The sequence below is a fragment of the Triticum dicoccoides genome, chromosome 1A (assembly GCF_002162155.2).
Source record: "Triticum dicoccoides isolate Atlit2015 ecotype Zavitan chromosome 1A, WEW_v2.0, whole genome shotgun sequence".
In the NCBI taxonomy this organism is placed as follows: Eukaryota; Viridiplantae; Streptophyta; class Magnoliopsida; order Poales; family Poaceae; genus Triticum; species Triticum dicoccoides.
The window spans coordinates 257942169-257952198 of record NC_041380.1 but is presented as its reverse complement, the minus strand read 5'-3'; the positions used below and the strand labels follow the sequence as shown (position 1 = coordinate 257952198).

The following is a 10030-nucleotide window of genomic DNA, read 5'->3' as shown; positions in this document are numbered from 1 at the left end:
ATCACCCAGGGTGCAGAATAAGTTATTCTTCACCCGAGGTAATCTTACGATCGCTTCATAAACAAATTACGTTTGAAATTCAAATAGTTACATTCATATTGATTCACTATGTAAAATTTAACATAAGAAAATAAAAATATAGGTCATAAAACAAGAAAATTTACAGTTTATGTGTATTTTAGACTATGTTTTTACGTTTGTAATTTTACATAACATAAAATATTTTTTATGACGATTATATATTTTCTTACCGTCCCTTTTTGCGTCGAAAATAAGACAAAACTTACGAAACGTAAAATTACGGTGCATTGATGGTAAAATAAAAAAGGAATAAAGAATAACTATTATTCACTCAGGGTGACGAATAGCGCGACCCTATATATATATATATATATATATATATATAGAAAGTCTATTCAAGACCCAGGATGAAGAATAAGTAATTCTTCACCCTGGTCGAACGACAGAGCCCCAGAATTGTGTTGTCTCCAATCGCATCCCGCCCCACTAGCCGCTGTGCCGTAAGATTTGTCCTTCTCGAGGTAAATTTACTGGTCCCACATTACGTTGTAAAATTACCTTGGTATCGAGGTAATTTTATTTGCTAACCGTTTAGGAGATAGCTAAGCTCACATTCCCGTGATTTTCTAATCGGATTAGAATGGTTTCATGTTTTGGAAAAAAACTCTGTTCTCGACGGCGAAGAGCACGAGGTGAAAGGCGGCGCGGTGACGGGGGCTGCTCGGTGGCAAGTCACCGGCGGTACTCGCCGATAGTCAGGCGGTGAGCGGTTTCGGAGGCGAGCGGCCAGAGTCTTTGGCGGTGCCGGCGGCGAGTGGACGGCAGCCGTGGGGTTCGGCGGCCTGCGTTGTGGCCTCGGTGCAGGGAACCACCGCGGGTGGCCTCGGCGGCATGCGACGCTGCAGGTGGCCTCTATTTTGTACTCGGAGCCCCACCACTGCTCAGATCTGGGAGGCAAGCTCAACCATGGCCCCTTCTGTAGCAGCGCTCGGCTTTCGTCGACGGCGATAGGCAACCTCGGCAGCTGGCTGCTCGGGAAAAACATTCCGGGGATAGCAAGTAAAGCCTGCTCCCGCTCCCACGCCCATCCTCAACTTACCGCGGCACCATGGCGTCCAGAAGATACTACTACGTGCCTGCATCCGCCGTCCCGGATCACCTGCGGCACGTTGGTTTCCTCAACGACCGCTAGCCCCGAACAAGGTTAAGGCTCTAGTCTTTTAGCCTCTTCTCCACCCTTCATTTTTTTTCTCCAAATCTGGAACTATGAGCCATTAGAATTGGGTGATTTAGATGAATTTTTATACTAACTGAAGCATACGAATGGGGCCTTACAGCTTTTCCAGGAAACATATATAGTGTTTATTTGGGGAACTTTCCGTGAGAATTTAGTATGACTGGCACATGGATGTATGCTTGCACTGTTGTATGCCTATTTAGAAGTTAGAACTAATGCAAAGAATGGGCAAATACTATTTACATCAAATGTCTATGTCCGTGTTTCATCTTGCAGGTAACAGAGTTGGAAAATTCACAATGTAGGAAACGAGGGAAGCTCACAAAGTACTGAACATTGCACAACAGAATTGACGCTTTTACATGTTTTGGCCACAACATAACTTTCTCTTAATTGACTCATGGTTTTAAATGCTTTGCTAGGCCCAGTTCTCATGGAAGAACACCAAGAGAGGAAAGCTGGGAATAAATGAGGTATCTGCTCTTAACATTTTCTTATTTGACCGCAGTGCCTTTACATAGTTGCTATCACTTTTGATTTCACTGTAGATTTAAATTTCTGGTCCTGTGAAGTTATTCTTGCTGCTCATATTAACTTTGTCTTAACTGATGTAATAAGTCTTGGCCTTTTATGTATGTTTGGCACCAGCCAACTTTTTATTGGGCCATGATGACATTTTTCTGCCAGATGTAATTATTTTTAGGTTCCTGTTGTGATATGTTCTTCACACCTAGAGTTACAGATCAAAAGTGTTGATCTGGTTCTAAGAAAGTCCATACAAATTATTATTTGTCAAATGATTGAATCTGGTGCCTGCTTGGACAAGTTAGCAATCTGACCGTGATGTAAAAAGAATGGCAGGTAATGGCCGTTATTACTGTGGTGGCCAGAATGATAATCGCTAGCGTGTAAAATGAGATTTAAATAACAAAAGTGTTGTGAAATTGGAATGTGTTGCCAAAGATTTGTTCTTATATTTTTCACAATACTAATTGAAAATTTGGAAGATGTCTTACCTTTTGCGCTATTGCTAGAAGTGATGAGAGAATAGTAACCTGTGCATCAATTAGAGATGCTTCTACTTAATCTTTGTGCTACTGTAGATGATGCTCATTTAATCATTTTATATATTTTGATATTAATTTTCAAAGGGGGACTGCTAATTGCATTATGCTTCATTTCTCTTTTGCTATTTTATACCAGGGTCTGCCTATTTTCATGCTCCCTTTTGTTGCATTGTTGTGTATGGTCCTAGTCAAAAATAATGATATTATTAACCACACATGACAATACCTTCGCCATGGATGTGTGGAGATAGGTGATTTTGTATTGTTGCGTTTGCGCCAATAATCAATACGGATAAATAGACATGCATGTTATATGTGCGTGTGCCTATTAGCACCTTTTTCAAGTTAAAATATGTCCATTCAATTGTGGTCATTGGTGAATAGAGTTTGGGAGTGGAAAGGATGGAGCATGTGCATTAACATTTATGGCATAATACTTTGACAATTGAATTTTTATTGAGTATCTAATCCGTATATCAGATTGCACTATGATATTTCTAACTGAAAATTGCCAATTCTAATAATACATCTTCCGGTGGAATTTCTAAAAAAATTGTTATTCTTTCAAGCATATAGTATTATATACAATTTGTACTTCGCAATAAAATCCCTCGAGTGCATACTTCTATTATATATTTTCAAGTTCTCGAGCATATAAGATAAGAGCATGTATATTTTTTGCGCTGCCATGCTTCCCATTGTACACTTCTCTTGCATGTCGTAAACATTGTTGTAGAGAACTTCCTTATATGCTCCCTGTCACCAAAATTTGTATACTATTTATTATTGAACTAGATAACTTATATTGCCATTGTGCAATTGGCATTAGAGGTAGTTAGCTTGTACTCCCTCCGTTTCATATTACTTGTCACTCAAACGGATGTATCTAGCAATATAATACGTCTAGATACATCCATTTGAGCGACTAATATGGATCGTAGGGAGTATTATAATTCCCTGTAAGAGTTATGCAAGTTGACATGAGATAAATAGCATATGTTCCATGTGTGCGGAGTTATACATCTTTACAGTGACTGGTTGGGCAAAGTAGTACGGAAAGTGCTTAAAGAAATTGTTAGCTTGAACTGCACTAAAAATATTTTTTCGATAGAAGACCACAATCATTTTTTCCTAGATATGTACAAATATTGCCTTCATTTCCTTGATCCTCTCTGTTTATTATGCAGGTAGTTTCAATCGGACACATTGGTGGAGCTTCTTCAGAGCCTAATAAAAGTTTGGGGTCTGCTTGGAGCTAAAAGGTTTTGGTGGATATACAAATTTGTTGCTCTAATCTATGCTCTAAGATATATGCATACAATTTGGACAGGAGCCCCCTGCCGTTTATTAGTGCTCCATTTTTTCATTGGCAAGGTACTTTGGAGTTTTTTATTTTCTCCATTTTTTATTATCACACTGTTTAGTTTTGCCGCTCTACATATTGTATAACTTTTAACTGTTAGCACAACAATTGTCTTTTATTTTGAGTTAAAGTTGTTTCGCCTTTTGTACATGTTATGGTACGTATATGCAAAGTTCATGTGTCCATAGTACACATACTCCCAGCTTTGCAATGTATATCGGTTTTTCAATTTCATATTGAATTCGTACAAGCAGATCCATGTATTGCATATCAGTTTGTGATTCGTACAAGTACATCCATGTATCGCATATCTATTTTGTGATTCGTACAAGTAGATCCATGCATTGCAAATGAGTTTTGTGAAGAAATCATATGTATAGCTGCATTGTACCTGGATTACACCAAATTGTTGGATTCTTTACCATGAAAGTTAAGGCATCTTTTGGTTCTTTCTCACAGAAAATAATATGGTTTTCTGTTTGTTTCAGCATCCTGCCTTGACTAAGTAAAATATGTGTAAAGATTGGCCAAAGTTCATTGCTCAAATCGAGTCCTGGTAGCAACAAGGAAACTGTTGATAGCACCTGAATAAGGAAGGCCATTGGCGAACTAGCATGTCCTATTTAAGCTGATAAAGAGGTGGCTGGATCTGATAGTGAAGATGGTCCCACAACGATAGGAGAAGAGGAGAGGGGATTTCTGAGGCACAACAAGCGGCTGATGAAGGTTCTTTGGTCAGACAGGAGTGTGCTCAGCTGGAGGACATCCTTTTGGATTATAGTTACTACTTTGCATCTCGATAGAACTAGTTTTATTTGCGTACTAGTGTTGTATGTGGTAAAAATTGATGGACAAGATCGGCAGCCTCTCTTGTACGTCCTCTCCTCTCCCGTCCTACAACAAAGGTCACCTCAATTTGGCGTCTTGTCTAAAGAGTTTGTAATTAACATCACCATCCTGCTTGTAAGCTCCCGGGATTGGCAATTATTGTGAAGTACAAAATCTATATAATTTGTACTTCACCATCTAGCCCTTTCTGCTAGCTAAGTTTATAATGCTGATCCATGCTGACATATGTAGCATAGATGTATACGTGTTCTCAAGTAGCATAGATCCACGAACCAATACTATAGCTTTTTTTGTTTTAATTGTTATTACTACTACTGAAACATTTACAGAAATCCAAAAAATTGGATTTAATACTAATCTTTCATACTATGAGATGTACTGCTTGTATAACTGTAAATACTGGCCAATCGAAAAACAATGGTTAGGTTTAGCCCAGGTCAAACATCAACGTACTCCAGAAGTACTGGAAACGGATGCAATCAAATGAAAGTTCTGCTGCATATGTAGTAACTAATTACCATAGGCAGCGGATTGTAAAAAAAACACTAAGTGGAAAGTGTCCCCACACCGCACGGCTGCTCGGTATCGTGCAGGTAATCTTACGTTTCATCCACGCTTTCTTCCGTTGGCTGGGATGTGGGTCTGTTTCTTTCACCACTTGACCGTAATTTTACGTTGTATATGACCTATTGTTCACAAGTCGGCTGGGGTGAGGAACAAGAATTCTTCACCCTGGGTGACAAATAGCGCGACCCTATATATATATATATATATATATATATATATATATATATATATATATCCAATTGGATGTAACGCATCATAAACTATTATTGTTGACATTATCCTTGAGGTAAAAGGTTGGGAGGCGAATCTATAAGACCCTATCTTTCTCTGTATCTGATTAAAACTTTGAACCCATAAATATCGCGTGAGTGTTAGCAATTGTGAAAGACTAAATGATAGTTGAGTATGTGAAGTTTGCTGAATCAAAGCTCTGACATAGACTCTTCCTGAAAATAAGATGGATTTTAATTGTTTGATGACTAATAACACGGTTTGTTAGTTCTCAAGAAAGTTTATGATCTATACTTTAACATGTGAATAGTTTATTACTTGATCATGAGAAGCTTTATGTCATGAGCCATTGTTATGACATATAATGATGCTAGAAAAGGTGATTGAAATTATCATTGATCAAACTTGTGTACCTGCTAGCATTCACACTTCATAAATTATTTCTTTTATCATTTACCTACTCGAGGACGAGTAGGAATTAAGCTTGGGGATGCTGATGCGTCTCCAACGTATCTATAATTTATGAAGTATTCATGATATTATATTATCTGTTTTGGATGTTTATGGGCTTTACTAAACACTTTTATATTATTTTTGGGACTAACCTATTAACCGGAGGCCCAGCCCAAATTGTTATTTTCTTGCCTATTTTAGTGTTTCGAAAAAAAGGAATATCAAACGGAGTCCAAACGGAATGAAACCTTCGGGAGAGTTATTTTTGAAACGGAAGCAATCCAGGAGACTTGGAGTAGACGTCAGGGAAGCTTCAAGGAAGCAACGAGGCAGGGAGGCGTGCCCTACCCCCAGACGCGCCCCCACCCTCGTGGGCCCCTCATGGCTCCCCTGACAGACTTCTTTCGCCTATATATGTCCATATACCCTAAAAACATCAGAGAACACAATAGATCAGGACTTCCACTGCCGCAAGCCTCTGTAGCCACCGAAAACCAATCTAGACCCGTTCTGGCACCCTGCCGGAGGGGAGAATCCCTCTCCGGTGGCCATCTTCATCATCCTGGCGCTCTCCATGACAAGGAGGGAGTAGTTCACCCTCGGGGCTGAGGGTATGTACCAGTAGCTATGTGTTTAATCTCTCTCTCTCTCTCTCTCTCGTGTTCTTGAGTTGGCACGATCTTGATGTATCGCGAGCTTTGCTATTATAGTTGGATCTTATGATGTTTCTCCCCCTCTACTCTCTTGTGATGAATTGATTTTTCCTTTTGAAGTTATCTTATCGGATTGAGTCTTTAAGGATTTGAGAACACTTGATGTATGTCTTGCATGTGCTTATCTGTGGTGACAATGGGATATCACGTGATCCACTTGATGTATGTTTTGGTGATCAACTTGCGAGTTCCGTGACGTTGTGAACTTATGCATAGGGGTTGACACACGTTTTCGTCTTGACTCTCCGGTAGAAACTTTGGGGCACTCTTTGAAGTTCTTTGTGTTGGTTGAATAGATGAATCTAAGATTGTGTGATGCATATCGTATAATCATACCCACGGATACTTGAGGTGACATTGGAGTATCTAGGTGACATTAGGGTTTTGGTTGATTTGTATCTTAAGGTGTTATTCTATTACGAACTCTATGATAGATCGAACGGAAAGAATAGCTTCATGTTATTTTACTACGGACTCTTGAATAGATCGATCGGAAAGGATAACTTTAAGGTGGTTTCGTACCCTACCATAATCTATTCGTTTGTTCTTTGCTATTAGTGACTTTGGAGTGACTCTTTGTTGCATGTCGAGGGATAGTTATATGATTGAATTACGTTATTATTGTTGAGAGAACTTGCACTAGTGAAAGTATGAACTCTAGGCCTTGTTTTCTAGCATTGCAATACCGTTTATGATCACTTTTATTACTTGTTACCTTGCTGTTTTTATAATTTCAGATTACGAAAACCTATGTCTACGATCCATATTGCACTTGTATCACCATCTCTTCGCCGAACTAGTGCACCTATACAATTTACCATTGTATTGGGTGTGTTGGGGACACAAGAGACTCTTTGTTATTTGGTTGAAGGGTTTTTGAGAGAGACCATCTTCAACCTACGCCTCCCACGGATTGATAAACCTTAGGTCATCCACTTGAGGGAAATTTGCTCCTGTCCTACAAACCTCTGTACTTGGAGGCCCAACAGCGTCTACAAAAAGAAGGTTGCGTAGTAGACATCAAGGTGCTTTTGTACCCTACAAACAATTTCTATATTTTGTTCTCCACTAATAGGAACTCGGCAGTGATTCTTTATTGCACTTTGAGGGACGTTTATATGATCCAATTATATTAGCATTATTGAGAGATAGCACTAGCGAAAGTACAGACCCTAGGCCTCATTTTTAAGCATTGCAATACCATTTTGGTGCCCGTTTACTATTTGCTACATTACTGTTTTTATTTATTCATATTATAAAAATATATTTCTATCATCAATATTACACTTTTATCACCATCTCTTCGCCTAACTAGTGCACCTATACAAATTACCATTGTATTCGGTGTGTTGGGGACACAAGAGACTTTTTATTATTTGGTTGCAGGGTTGTTTGAGAGAGACCATCTTCATCCTACACCTCCCACGGATTGATAAACGTTAGGTCATCCACTTGAGGGAAAATTGCTACGGTCCTACAAAACTCTGCGCTTGGAGGCCCAACACATGTCTACAAGAATAAATTGCGTACTAGACATCAAGCTCTTTATTGGCGCCGTTTCCGGCGAGGTGCATGCTTGAAGGTATATCTTTAGATCTTGCAATCGAATCTTTTAGTTTCTTGTTTTATCGCTAGTTTGGTTTATAAAAAGAAACTACAAAAATAAATGGAATTGAGGTTGCATCATATTGTTCATCTTTATAATGTCTTTCGTGAAAATGATGGAAAGGAAAATTGTGCTCAATTGTTAGAATAAGAATGCTATAAAATGTTTGGCATAGAATCCATGAACGATGAGCATGATTGCAATGGTGTTGGTATGAACTCTTTGAATATCCATGATGCTAAGAATATGCAAAGCCATAAGCTTGGGGATGCTATGTTTGATGAAGATGATATTTTTAGTCCCCCAAGATTTGATGTGCAAATTTGTTATAATGATAGCATGCCTCCTATTTATGATGTTTATATTGATGAAAGTGGATTTGGAGAGGTCATGACTTTATTTAATGATGAATCTACTATTTTGGAAGAGGTTGCAGTTGATTATGACAACAAAGTTCCTATATATGATGATTATGGCGATGACATATATGTTATAGAGAATAATTATAAGCATGAAACTTGTCATCATGATTCTTATTTTCAATCCCATGATAGTTATTTTGTTGAGTTTGCTCCCACTACTATTCATGAGAATAAATTTTCTTATGTGGAGAGTAATAAAATTTCTATGCTTGTGGATCATGAAAATAATGCATTATGTGATAGTTATATTGTGGAATTCATTCATGATGCTACTGAAAATTATTATGAGAGAGGAATATATGCTTCTACATATTTCAACAATATCAAGTTTCCTCTCTATGTGTTGAAAATCTTGAAGTTGCACTTGTTTTGCCTTCCTATACTAGTTGATTCTTGCTCCCAAAAGTTATTTGCTCAAAAAATTCCTATGCATAGGAAGTGGGTTAGACTTAAATGTGCTTGCCATGTGTTTCATGATGCTCTTGTTATGTTTCAATTCTTATCTTATCTTTTATGCGAGCATCATTGAAATCATCATGCCTAGCTAAAAAGGCATTAAAGAAAAGCGCTTGTTGGGAGACAACCCAACACTTTTTACCTACTGTTTTTGTGTGTTCACATGATTATGCTACTGCAGTACTCATGTTCTATTGCTTTTTTTGATAGAAAGACTGTAATGGAACCCCCTACAGTATAATTGGTGCAACAAACCCAAATTGCAAGTACCATGCCTTGAACCTGGGTGGGTGGGAAGGCATCAGCCCCTTCCCACCACTAGGCTATGCCTTAGTCTACAAGTATCATGTTCTATTGCTTTTGTTTCAATAAAGTGCCGAGTAAGACCTTTGGGATGGCTTACAGTGATAGTTGATTTGATCTTGCTGAAAAACAGAAACTTTTACGCTTAGGAAAACAATTCTCATTTTTAATAGAAGCGCGATAAAATGCTGATTCTTTTTGAAGAAGATTAATAGACAAATTACCCATGTTTTCCTATTTGTTCATAATTTTTGGAGTAGAAGAAGTATGGTTGGAGTACAGATTACTACAGACTGTTCTATTTTTGACATATTCTATTTTCAGTGCATAGTTTCCTTGTTTTCTAGTTTCTATGGATTATATTGCTCAATATAAATTGTGGAAATGATATGCTACAGTAGGAATTGTGTGAGAAAAATTATTAATATTGTATTTGACAGTACCAAAGTGAAATGGTTTGCTCTTTATCATACTAACCTCTCTCATGAAGTTCCGTTAAGTTTTGTGTGATTGAAGTTTTTCAGGTTTTGGGTGAGATGTCGATATGAGGAGAATAAGAAGTGACAAGACCCTAAGCTCGGGGATGCCCAAGGCACCCCAAGGTAACATTCAAGCAAGATCCAATCAACTAAGCTTGGGGATGTACCGGAAGGCATCCCCTCTTTCGTCTCCAACATTATCGGTAACCTCACTTGGAGCTATGTTTTCATTCGCCACATGATATGAGTTTTGCATGGAGCGT

At 38.3% G+C, this 10030-nt stretch overlaps 1 long non-coding RNA gene across 3 annotated transcripts; it reads left to right on the top strand.

Moving 5' to 3' along the window:
- The first annotated feature begins 637 nt into the window (after positions 1–637).
- LOC119267924 lies at positions 638–4740 on the top strand. 3 transcript variants are annotated; one of them, XR_005132757.1, is made up of 5 exons: positions 638–926; positions 1007–1584; positions 1681–1731; positions 3513–3699; positions 4177–4740. It is a non-coding gene; the product is annotated as an uncharacterized LOC119267924 (long non-coding RNA). The 3 variants fall into 3 exon arrangements; XR_005132762.1 differs by having other exon boundaries at positions 642–1224; positions 1535–1584; XR_005132748.1 differs by having other exon boundaries at positions 644–1584.
- The last annotated feature ends 5290 nt before the right edge of the window (positions 4741–10030 follow it).